Here is a 13419-nt window from a genome sequence, read left to right on the forward strand (position 1 = left end):
CGTATAGTAAGAATAAATGTACAGTGTCCCTGAGTTCTATAAAGAACTTAAATATTCATCTGTAGAAGATTACCTTAACCCAGGGGCTGCGAAACACCATAGATTTGACCTCCCAGCCCCTTTTCTGTCCTTCCTCATCCCCCCTCAGATGCTTCCCCTCGCCATCCCACTGCAGCCTGACTCTCTGGGACCATGAGCCCCTTACACCTACCAAATTCTCCAAATTTCAGTGAGTGAGCAGGGTTGCAGCACCACTCAGGTTTGACCTGACCAAAAAGTGGTCAGGCCATGGCCCGGGGGGACCCCACCTGGCCCTGCAACCTATGACTTCATATCTAGCCTAGTGACTTGGCTCCATCACAATTTTCTCAGCATGAGACCTGGTTGTGAAAGTGGCCTTGGGACTTTTCAACTATTTACATTTTTAAAAGTTTTTTGATAAAACCTGTTGCCGGTGTGGTTTTCCCTATGGATGAGTAAAGCAGTTAACAGAAAGGGCTCCAATTCCTACCCCATGCCATTGACTTCAACAAAAGCAGGGGCAGGTCCAAATTAAGAAATGATCTGAGATGTCACTCAAACATCAAACTTCACTCAAAAGTGATTTTGTTGTTGTTATTGAAGTGAATCTGGTTACATTTTTAATATATTCCTTTGCGTTTTCATGACTCTGGACTCCCCGGTTCTAGCTGAAAGTGGAATGGGAGAATGGTTGCTTCACTGGGGCTCAGGCAGGCCACTAAAGTTGCCTGGAGAGAGGGTGCAGCTCTCACTTCTGCATAGTACAGCATAAATCAGTAAAATCTATTTATTCCTCTCTGAATATTTGTGACATCAGAACAGAATTTTCAGAAGCCTTCTCGCTCCACCACTGACTTCGAGCACTCAGCAGCTGACCGCCCAATAATCCGTCGTACACAGTCTATTCATGTCCTCGCTGGTTACCCCCTACTAAGATGACCTGCCACCATTCCTTCTACTATAACTTCCCTGAAGTTATTCCAATCTCTATGCCTGATGTATAGTTTACTCCTGTTGATTTCCTACTGCAGGGTCTGCTTCTCTCCAATAGCATTTCTAATATAAGCATTCATCTTCTTTTCTGTCCAGGAGATACACAAGAGTCTTCACCAAGCATCACCTCCCAAAGGCCTCAATTTTCTTCTTACCAGCAGCACTAAAACCCCACAGTCATGGGAAATTAATAGTCCAACATGGCCCCAAATAACTAAGTGTTCAGTGTACCAACCAAATAGGCTTTCAGAGTCTGATATTGCTAATGGTTACTTTCCAATCAAGTGTCTTGTTATGAGATTGACCTCCAGTTTTGAAGATGTGAAACTGTGGGCACAAATATTTGCAGACTCAATATAGGGCTATTAGACAGCTAAATCCCTGATCGAGCCTGCTAATTCTGCAAAAGGAAAAGCAGACACCTTTGCAGGATAGTAGACTCACACCTTCATTTTAGGCACAAATAACTGTGGTTACAAACATGTACCCAGTTATTTGTCTCCATTCAAAGAGGGCAGTAGTCACAATTTTAATAAAACATGTAAAATTCTTTTTAAATGTCAAAGTTGTTTTGTGTTAGAAACATTCAGAGAACAATTTTCCAACTTGGAGATTTAATGATGTGGACAATGCAATCTGTAATGGTTCTCACACCATTTGCAGTATATCCTTTCTGCCAATGAATAGTAAATTGTATATTGTGCCCATATTGCATCTTCGGGGTAGTTATTATTAATTACATCTTAGATGCAATAAATTTTAGTTAGTTATAATATAAATCACTTCAAAGTTTGACAGTCCTTCCTACATATGTATTTCTGCGTGTTATTTGTTAAATAGTTCAAATCTGCATATGTACAACAGCAATTCAGGCATAAAAACTAATGTTTTATTTTGAATTTAAAACTAAATTTTGTTCACTCCCATCCCTAAGAAGGTCTAATCTGATCTTTTTAATACCTGTCCATAGATCTGATTGCCAGATGGATGCAAGTGTCTGATTTCAAACCTGAGACTTGAGTGCAGAGCCAATCACTAACTAACCATTAAAATGTTCTTCTAAGAACAGAACTTCATCAAATGTCTAAAAAATCCAACAGACTCAGAAAGGCGGCAAATTTTACTTCTCTCTTCCAGCTCCATCATCAAACATGAAGTTTACCTGACCATCTGAATCTAAAATATCATACATAGCAGCAACAAAGTATTTAAAGTATGAACAATACCCCTCGCAGAATGGGTGCTAATTCACACTGGAGACTGGAAGACCCTTAGTGAATTACCAAATTTCATAAATTAAGCTTTGGCTGCACTACATTACAATTGCTAAGTATTTTTTTTTAAATGTGCAGCATGTCCCTAGGGTTAAACACAACTAGGAATTAATGTTTGTTCCTTAGCTACACTACAGTTAAAAATCATGCTAAACCATGCTTAGCAGCTGAAGGTTGGACATACACACCCACACCCTCATAACCAGAAAAAAAGGGTTTCTTGTTGAATCTGAATGACAAAAAACAAATCCACCACCTGGATCCACCCAGATGTCATTTGCAGACAACACTGTGATTCATCTAAGCACTATTTACATTCAAGTCAGGGTGCATCTTAGACATGTGATTTGGAAAGGAAAGGGTGGCTTAAGCTACCTGACATGAGGGCAGGGTTTAGTTTATCAGTTAATTAAACTCAAATCCAAACACCTGCATATGAAACATCCTTCTTTCACTTTCAACAAAGGAAACTGAGTCACACTTTATTTACCCTCCTTTAATAAAGAGACACCCATTACTTTGTTCAGCAAGAATTACCACTCAGTGTCTAGCATCGTTCTCAAAAAGTTAACTTGTCTTTCTAAGGGCTTGTCTACACTGCAACATTGTCGACAAAACTTTTGTCTTTCACAGGTACTTTAAAAAGCCCCACCCCCATGAAAGACAAAAGTTTTGCCGCTGCAAGTGGCAGGGTGAACGCATCTTTGTCAGCAGATCGCTCTCCTACCGAGGAAGCTAACGGCGCTTGCGGGGCTGGAAGTATTTTGTCAGCAAAAATGCCAACAAAATATTGACAGAGTGTTTACACATGCTGACTTTTAGCGACAAGGCTGTGTTGCAGAGTTACAGCACCGGCAATTACAGCACCACTCACAGAGCCCTGAAGGGAAACCGCTGTTGTGTGTTCACACTGTCAGCTGCCTGCGCAGTTACGTGTTCACACTTGCGGCACTTACAGCGGTATTTGGAGTGATGCACTCCGGGCAGCTATCCCACAGAGCATCTCTTCCTCTTCTGCCGCTAAGAGTTGTGGGAAGGCAGAGGGGATGATGGAGCATCCTGGGTCCAATGCCCCATGATGCATTGCTACGCATCCCAGCAATGCCTGTGCTTCCATCCAGCGCCATCTTTCAATGGTTTATGTACTGTGTGCTTTGCTTTGCCTCTTTGGTCTGCAGGAATGGATCCTGCACTGTTGACTCTCACTAAAACGTCACGAGTGGCAGTGAAGTTATTCCTTAAATTACAAAGGCAAGAGCAGTTTGTCATTGATCTCACCACGGGTAGTAGCTACGACACAAAATTACTTGTGGCATTCATGGAGGTGCTGACCACAGTGGAACGCCACTTTTGGGCTCGGGAAACAAGCACTGAGTGGTGGGATCACATCGTTATGCACATCTGGGACGACAAGCAGTGGATGCAGATTTTCGGATGAGGAAAGCCATTTCATGGGACTGTGTGATAAGCTCGCCCCAGCCTTGTGGTGCATGAACATGAGAATGAGAGCTTCCCTGCCATTGGAGAAGTGTGTGGCAATTGCACTGTGGAAGCTAGATACTCCAGACTGCTACCGATCGGTTGCTAACCAGTTCGGAGTGTGCAGGGCCATTAATCACATCCTGCTCCGAAAGACCATGACTCTGGGCAACGTGCGTGACATTGTGAATGGCTTTGCGGAGGGGCGATAGATGGCGCACATATTCCAATTTTGGCACCAGACCACCTAGATACTGAGTACATTAATCGGAAAGGGTATTTGTCTATGGTTCTCCTGGCGCTTGTGGATCACTGTGGGTGTTTAATGGACATTAACACAGGCTGGTCCAGAAAGATGCATGACACATGCATCTTTTGGAACACTGGCCTGTTCGGGAAGCTGCAAGCAGGGACTTTCTTCCCAGACCAGAAGATCACCGTAGGGGAAGTTGAAATGCCCATTGTGATCCTGGGAGAACCCGCCTACCCCTTAACCCGCCTACCCCTACACAGGGCATCTTGACAGCAGCAAGGAGCGATTCAACAAGTGCAGAATGACTGTTGAACGTGCTTTTCGCCATTTATAGGCCCCCTGGCACTGCCTATATGGGAGGCTGGACCTGGCCAATGACAACATTCCTATGCTTATAGCCAAGTGCTGTATGCTCCATAATATTTGTGAAGGGAAAGGTGAAAGTTTCACTCAGGGCTGGACCGCTGAGGCTCAGGGCCTGGAGCCTGAATTTGAAGAGCCAGAGGCCAGGGCTATTAGAGGGGCCCAGCATGGGGCCATAAGGATCAGGGATGACTTGAGGCAGCAATTTGAAGCTGAAAGCCATTAATATTTGTTGCTGTGCTCAGGAGTGCAGTGCTTGTAATGCTAGGCGGTGATTGTGATTGGTGCAGACGATGCACTATGAAGGTTTAAGAAAATTGCCTGTTGCTTTGCAGGGCTCTGTTTGCTTTCAAACTAAAACAATTATTTTATTAAACAACAACACCCCGAGGAGAAACACAAACAAAAAAAACATTATCACTGAGGAGGATGGGGGAAGGGAGAGTCCCAGGAGGAGGTGAGGTCCTGGGATGGCTAAAGATTTGTGTATGTCCAGGTAACATATCCAACCTTGTCCTTTGGAGTACAGTGCAAACTTCAGAGTGCAGTGGGTAGTGGGAATCCACAGGGCTGGACTGTGATGGGGCAGGAGTGGAATGCAGCGGGTACAGACTGGAGCCAGGAGTTTGATAAGAGTGTGTTGCAGGGTCTGGGGGGGTGCATGGGAAAGAATTTTGTGACAGCAGCTGCAGGGGAGGGCGGGCGCAGAGCTGCTTGGTTTGCAGTGCTTGTAGTGCCTGGAGCATGTCCACTTGATGCTCCATAACTTTTAGAAGCCACTTCATTCTGGCGCGCCGCGTTCTCCTTTGGTCCCTCTTCTCACTGTTCCGCCACTCCTTCAATTCTTGTTTTTCAGCCGTGGAGCCATCATGACATCACGCAGAAAGTCCTCCTTAGTTCTTCGTGGCCACTTTCTAATTCTGCGCAGCCGTTCAGCCGGCAATAACAAAGAGGGAGGCTGGGCTCCCAAGGTCATATCCGTGAAGCCAAAACGCAACATTTTACAGAAGCAGTATTGTTTGCAACACACAGACCACTGGTTCAGTGATTTAAAACACAGCCACTATTCACACACCTGTCACTAACTGGCTGACCCCAGGCAAGCACACATGAGCCACAAGACCCCCAAAATGGTGAGTAACCGCAGGGGAAATCAGTGTTCCAGGACCATACTGCACACTGGGCACGTGGCTCTTGGGTAGAACCAGCACCGGGGGGAGAGGGGCGGCACACGATTTATAATCCTTACTGCCCCCACACTTTCCACAGGAGGTGATCATTATGGAAGATATCTCGCTGCTGAGGGTGAGTAGGGACTCAAGGGAGGGTCTTCTCCAAGACTACGGCTTCCGCCCTGGCCCTTATGCGGCTCGCCTGTGTGCAGCAATGGTCCCCCGTCTCCCCGTGACAGCAGAGTGGCACAGGAAATTTACCCTTAATGGGGCAAGAAACAAAGCAGCTCTGCCAAAGAACCTGCGGCAGCGGACTGCCCAGTATCTCCATGAGAGTTTCATGCAGAACTCTGAGGCAGATTCAAGTGAAGGAGTCAATCAACACCCTGTTCCGCCGCTCAGACTAGGCATGTGGTGGGACGCGCTGTGACGTTGCACTCTATATGATTTCATGAAAATATGCTAATGAGTGTAAATACAATGTAACTGGAATATGCTTCATGCAAAAGGTCTCTTGTAAGGTATCATTACAAAGCTTACAATCTACTGAGAGTGGTCATCTTATTTGTATAAATGTATCACTCTTGTATCTGAAACTAGAAATATGAAATATAACTCTGAGGGCCTATTGAAATTATGCAAAGTGTGGGCCATTAATGGTGGTTTGGAATCTTGATGGCTCCCATCAGCCAGGACAATTGTCTGTAGATGGCTCTGTTTTACTTGTAAGTCTTCCTGTATGTGTGTGTGCTGGCAAGTGGGTAATGAAGTCTTACAGTGACATGTGATCATGTCACCCGAACTGGAATCCATCTTTAACCTGGTGCTTTTCCACTGAGAAGGAGGTGGTGGGAACCCAGAGAGGGACAAAGGATTCCCCCCTTATGCAAAAGATATATAAGTGGGTAGAACAGAACAAAGGGGGCGGCCATCATGAGAAATCCCATAGCTACCACCTGAGCTGGAACAAGGGCTGTACCAGGGGAAAGAATTGTGCCCAGACCAGGAAGGTGTCCAGTCTGTGAAGGAAACTTAATGAAACATCTCTGAGGGTGAGATTTTATCTATATTCAGTTTTATTACTGTACTAGGCCTAGACTTGCATGTTTTATTTTATTTTGCTTGGTAATTCACTTTGTTCTGTCGGCTATTACTTGGAACCACATAAATCCTACTTTCTGTATTTAATAAAATCACTTTTTACTTATTAACCCAGAGTATGTATTAATACCTGGGGGAGGGGGCAGGGGGAACAACTGTGCATATCTCTCTATCAGTGTTATAGAGGGCGAACAATTTGTGAGTTTACCCTGTATACGTTTTATACAGGGTAAAACTGATTTATTTGGGGTTTGGACCCCACTGGGAGTTGGGCATCTGAGTGTTAAAGGCAGGAACACTTCTGTACGCTGCTTTCAGTTTAAGCCTACAGCTGTTAGGGGACGTGGTTCAGGCCTGGGTCTGGGTTTGCAGCAGGCTAGCGGGTCTGGCTCAAACCAGGCAGGGCACTGAAGTCCCAAGGAGGCAGGGAAAGCAGGAGCAGAAAGTAGTCTTGGCACATCAGTTGGCAGTTCCCAAGGGGGTTTCTGTGATCCAACCCATCACACACGCATCATACAGACACAAGTCTGCTTTCTGCAACCTTCCTGCCCCCAACAACTTGCTTCAGTGATTCCCCAAATCAAATTCACTTACCAGAGGCCTCCTCTCCTGTTTGTGCTTCGCTAACATCTGACAGCTATGACTGGCTAAGCTTCTCCAGGGTAGAGAAGAGCTTCTGGCTGCATGCATCTCTGACCTCCGAGTCGTCCTCTGCCTCTGGGTCCCCCTCCCCCTCCACATCCGCGTCCAAGATTTCCTCCTCCTGGCTTGGTCCACTCTCGACTGGCATGCGAGCCACTGCAGAATCCACGGCGGCCTTCGCAGTGGAGGTGGGGTTACCACCGAGTATCACATCCAGCTCTTTGTAGTACCAGCAGCTCGTGGGCCCAGTCCCAGAGTGGCAGTTTGCCTTCCGCACCTTGTGGTAGGCGTTCTACAGCTCCTTCACTTTGACCCTGCACTGCAGTGTGTCCCGGTCATGGCCCCTTTCTGTCATGTATCATGAAATCTGTCCGTAGGTATCATAATTCCTATGGCTGGAGTGCAGCTGGGACTGGACAGCCTCCTCTTCTCAAATGCTGATGAGGTCCAGCAGCTCGGCATTGCTCCAAGTGGGGGATCACCTGGTGCGTGGAGCAGGCATGGTCACCTGGAAAGATGCGCTGAGACCACTGCATGCGTCACTGAGCAAACAGGAAGAGGACTTTCAAAATTCCCAAGGAATTTAAGGGGTGGGGCTCATGGTTGGTCACCTGAGGGCAGGGCAGTAGAGTTCAAACCAATGACCAGAGAGGCGAGAACAGGCATTGTGGGACACCTCCCGGAGGCCAATCGCAGCGCTGTAATCGACCAGGGTCTCTACACTGGCACCGCAGCGCTACAGTCCTGGCGCAGAAAGCTCTACACCTCTCGTCGGGGTGGGTTTTTTTTACAGCGCTGCAACTGCACAGTTTCTGCACACTAAGTGGCTTGGCAGTGTGTACACCGCGGGAGTTACAATGCAGAAATCTGCTTTATGCGCAGAAACCTGCCAGTGTAGACAAGGCCTTAGTGAGTGCGTAGCACATGCACTGAAACAGGTTTATCAACAAATGACAGGCCAAAACTTGATAGAACAGGGATTGATGTGGAATATCAATAATTTACTCTTTGCCTTCCGCAGTGGATATCGGGGTGTGTTTACAAAGTGTGTCTATGTTTACATATTCATACTAGACAATGCTGAGTGAATGATTCACAGTGAATAATTTATTTAATGACTTGAGCCTCTGATTGTGTTTTATGGACTCTCCCTGCACCGAACGCTATATCCTTGAATGTAATAGTAGTTCTAACTGAGCCAACAAACGCTTTTTAAAATAAAATTACTCTATGGATTGTTCTGAATGTTCACAAAATGCAAAATAAAAGGGGCATCAGCATGACTGTCAGGATTTATTAAAAAGATGGAATGAACCCGTGTTTTGCATGGATCACAGAGTTGCCAACTGCAAACATTCCAGAGTCAGGCCCCCAAAAAGTCACAACATTTTTTATAAAAATAATATGTTTGGTTCTTTTTATTTACCTTCTGCTTTTCAGTCATTAGGGTACACTTGGGTTACGTTTTCAAGCTTTTCTCCTCAACCACGTGGGCTAGAAACACACTTTAAAAAATGATAACTGATATTCTCACAGAATCACATGCCTCTAGAAGCTGGAGCTCTAAGAGAACTACCAAATACCACAAAAGCTGGCAACTCTGCGGTCACAGTTATATGCAGTGTGTATATTTTTCCTTCTATATGTATGTATGCACAAGTGCACACATTAAGGATATGTGTGTGTGCATGCCCACTCAGTTGTACTATCTACCTGTAACAAAATGCAAAGCATTAAGTTAATACAGAATTAAAATTGTCTTTAGCCAGTAAATGGAAAAATTAGTATTCTTGTCTTGCCTTGGGGGAAAAAAAAGCAATGTAATAGATTTTACATTTAGTTTCCATTTTTCTACTTCAAGTAGATAGAGTGACTATCCATGTTTAATAATGTTAGTACTAAGAGTTCTAGGTAGATGTTTTAGTTTGCATCCACTGGGGTTAATGCACTATGGGAGAAGCTCAGTTAACAACTGATTAAGGCAAATGGGGGGTGAGGAGGACAAAAAAACTAAAAATAAATAAATAATAATTTGGCTGCTTTTCTTCAGTTGGAGACAGTTTCCCAAGAAACTGCATAGTCAGGGCAGCAACTCCCCTGTTTACACTGCAGTGGCAGCTTGAAAAGCATACATTTAATTGACATTTTTAATGACAATCTGGTGGAATGTAATCAATATTATGGAGACACCCTATAATCACAGGATAAATAGGATTTTCATACCCAACATTTTCTGTAGTTTTTTTAGTTTAATGCAATGGATCAATTATGCCTCTTACAAGGATGAACTAGGATGTACTAGAGAAGTTGAGGAGGCCCAAACCCAAGCACCCATAGAACAGGTGTAGCCAGTGCTACCCCTTGAGCAATCCTGTGGCATAAGGAGGTGACCCTATTCTCACTCCTCCCAATCACATTTTGTTTGAGACAAGTAATGCTGCCAGTAGCATTAGATGTTCCCATCCATTACGCTCCTCACACCTGCAGCTACATTATAGCTGCCCCTGTGCAAGTGAGGTAGGAGGGAGTGGGTACGAGCAGCTCTCTGAGCCCTCTCTGACCTTGTTTTTGTTTGGCATGGAAGATTTTTCTGCATGTTTCAGTGAGACATTTACAGTCTCACTCATACATATTGTCCCCTCATCACACTGAGAAGAACATCTTACAATTCCTATGAAGCTGGCAAGAATATACCCAGAAGAGATGAAGCTTCAGAGGTGTTTTAGTACGTGGCCACAGAGCATATTTAACAGTGACTTTTCGTTCGTCTAGAACGTTATTACTCTCCAGCTAATTTGATCACACATGTTCTCCAAAAGGAGCTCTATTTGCATACCAAGTATCAAAGATTATGCCAAAAAAAAAGGGGGGGGCAATTTTTTTACACAAGTGGGTTTTAGCCATAGGTATTTTTGAAATTGTTAAAACATATTTCTAACTTTGCCAAATAAAATAAATTATATTAAAATCGCCTCTCAGTTGAGACAAGCATGGAATACATTTTGGAAAGGAGTAGCCAGCAAAAACACAGGGTCCAAAACGAAACGTTGCTAACTAATCTAATTATGTTCATTATTTAAACATGTGCTATTATATATAGATATATAGATATATAGTGTGTGTGTATTTCAGACACACACACAAATGCACACATGCAAAAAATGAAGAGCTAAGTAATAAAACAGTGAGATTTTAAATATCCTAGAATGAAGACGTTCAGACCTTCCCAAAGCAAAGTAGCATTACCTCTTGCATATATAACAGGGTATTTTAATACATGAACATATTTCAATCACCAGTGTGTTGTACTGTTTTTAACATATACAATACAAAAATAAGTGCTCTCTAACCTCTCCTTTTTGATACAAAGAATTTCTTACCTGAAAGGCTTTTCTTCTTTTTTTTTTTTAAATCCATGCTCTGAGAACTCAGGCAGCTGAATGAATGTTTATGAAACTTCCCAGAGGAAGTCATTTCTGGGCTGAGGCCAAGTATGAAACATTTAATCTCCAATGATAACTGTACAAGAAAGTTATAAAGTACTGAAAAGAAGGGTTTTAGAATGGAGGCACCACTTCATTTTTAATTGCTATGGCCCCTTCCCACCCCGCAGCCAAACACAGCAAACAAAATAATATATTATGGCCAACACACATCAGAAGGGAAAGTGACAGTACTTGGATGGTGCCAAATAGAAGTAACAAAATGCAGAAAAGATTTTGTCAGATGTCACTTAGCAGTGATATCATAGAGGAATCAGGGAGTGGGATTTGCCTGCATACTAGAAATATCTTAGGAAATGGATAGGGAGAAACAGAAATAGCAAGAGAGGACAGAACCTAATCTTGGCCTGTTAAATGAAAAGGAAAGATTGTTCAGATCTAACTTTTTCTCAGGGAACAAATAGATGATTCGGCATGTTATCATTTCACTGATCAGGCTCAATTCTTCATTGTTCACAAGGATTCCTGCATTAATCACAAAAAGACTACTGAAAATGTCTCTACAGTATTTACATTCTAATAGAAGTCCCTAGGGCTGCTCTGACAATAAAGTCAATGACCCTTTTAGGAGGAACCCTGAGAGTAAAAAATGAATTATACGGGAGGACATTTCATAATGAAGTAAGTGTATGTGTCAAATGAGTTTTTGGAGACCAGTCCAATTTACCTGAGCCACCTCAACTATATAGATTATGGGTCATATTTTCAAATGTGCCTGAGAGCAAAGTGCCTCATTTTGAAAATGGGACTTAGGCTCCTAATTCTTTTAAGTGCTTTTGAAAAATCTACCCAACATTTCATCTGATTCTAATTTACGTGAAGTCTTTGAATACGAAAATTAAGACAATAGATCATGAAAGTATTGCAACAGGGAACTGACTGGAAGTAGCTCGTTAGCCCAGCTGAGTTTTCTGCCAAAGAATGATCTGGGTGCAACGTGAAGATCTATGAGCCATGGCTAACAAATCAGATGTTTTAGTGTTCGGTATATGTATGATTCTTCTTCTCAGGCATAATCAGGATATCTATTTTCTCTACAAAATCCTTGAGTGTGATAGGATGCACATCGTTACTATGGAAGCGGACAGCATCAGTTTCACAATGCTCCCTACTTTGCAAGTATCATGATGTAAGCCAGTGTTTCTCAACCTTTTTGATAGCAGGGGCCAGCTTGCTGCTTTCCTAAACTGTATCAGGGAGATCTCAGGGAACGGCGCTGATCCATGGACCGGTTCTTGAGAAACACCGAGTAAGCAATCCCCAAAAGTCAGCCTTAAAACGGGTTCTTCTGAAGGACATCTTTCATGTTAGTAAGCACTAACTGAGTAGAAAGTGTTGGCAAGATTGGGCCCACATATCTCGCATTGTGATACATTCTGCTTTCAGCCATCATGCCTGTCTGTTCAAATTATATTTAATTATAAAATATCATAACTGTTTTCATGGCCAAATACAATATCTTCAAAGCATTATATTTAAATACAGAAGTTTTAAAAAAAGATTTAGTCTGGAATTTTAATCTGTTTTCTTAGAATAGAGGACTCCATGTACTCAAAGGGTAATAAAAGCTACTTTACTGATTCACCTGATTTGAACTTCTTGTTCTTTTATAGCCTTTTAAAGTGAACTAATATGAATATTATCTAGTGGATGAAATTCCAGAGAAGTGGTCACTTAGGGTCCTAACAGAGGCAATCAGGTATCCAGCCCATTGCAGAGGTGACTTATTTGACATATCTGGTTTTCAAGTGATACTTTCTAAGCCAACACTGTGTGTTACCTTCCTGCCTTGAAAAATACCTAAGTAATCCCTATGAACTCTGGTGTAGTATTAAATGGCATCCTGCAGAGGTGATGCATTGGGGGGGAGGGGAGGGAGGCACACACAGAGTCACACCTCCCCTCCCCCTGCCATGAATTGCTGCTTGGCTTATACTGAGCATGCTCTGTGACATCTGCTGAAGCTGCTGCCCTCACTCTGTGCTCCCCCTCCTCCCCCACCCGCTCCCTACTATCCGCAGATACGGGTTGCCTCTGTAGTCTGGCTATCTCTTGCTGTATAGCCCAGGCTAGTCACAGAGCAGAAAGAGAAATGGCTGTAGGGATAATTAGAAAAGCACAGGTAATTTTAAAAGTCTTATTTTAATGAAAAGGAATGAGCTGCCATGTTTTGTATACAAGAACCTAAAGTTTTGCATGTTAAGCTATAGTACTGACATCACTCTGATACCTTTTTGATGGCATTTGAGAGCTCTCTCTATATTCATTTTTTATGCATATCAATAATCCTACAACCCTGTAAACATTTACAGAAGACAATTACCTCTCACTGTCAGGCAGTGACTTAAAAAACCCTCCAACCCACTACCACTGGAAACAGTGATGATATTTTCATTGCATTAATTATCTTTATTAACCTGTCCTGGCCAGTGATTCTGGTTTATTAATGGTTGTGGTTGTGACTCATGAGTTGTGTTTACTCATGTGTTCACAAGGGCTTTGTAAAACAACCCATTTAAAATCACGGAATAAATCACAAATAAAGGTGGAGCGGAAGAGGGTGATGGCAGTTAATTTAAAGTGGCACTTTGTTTTGACAGCTTTGAATATTCCATGTT

General features: G+C 43.2%; 1 protein-coding gene and 1 long non-coding RNA gene across 12 annotated transcripts in view; one reads left to right on the top strand and one right to left on the bottom strand.

The window, feature by feature from the left end:
* The window catches only part of PDE4B (phosphodiesterase 4B), a 366632-nt gene that overhangs the window by 43968 nt on the left and 309245 nt on the right, over positions 1–13419 (bottom strand). The gene's annotated exons all lie outside the window — the stretch shown is intronic.
* LOC120370328 overlaps positions 1–13419 on the top strand; it is a 41675-nt gene that overhangs the window by 26819 nt on the left and 1437 nt on the right. The gene's annotated exons all lie outside the window — the stretch shown is intronic.

This window comes from Mauremys reevesii, linkage group 8 (genome assembly GCF_016161935.1).
Source record: "Mauremys reevesii isolate NIE-2019 linkage group 8, ASM1616193v1, whole genome shotgun sequence".
Classification (NCBI taxonomy): Eukaryota; Metazoa; Chordata; order Testudines; family Geoemydidae; genus Mauremys; species Mauremys reevesii.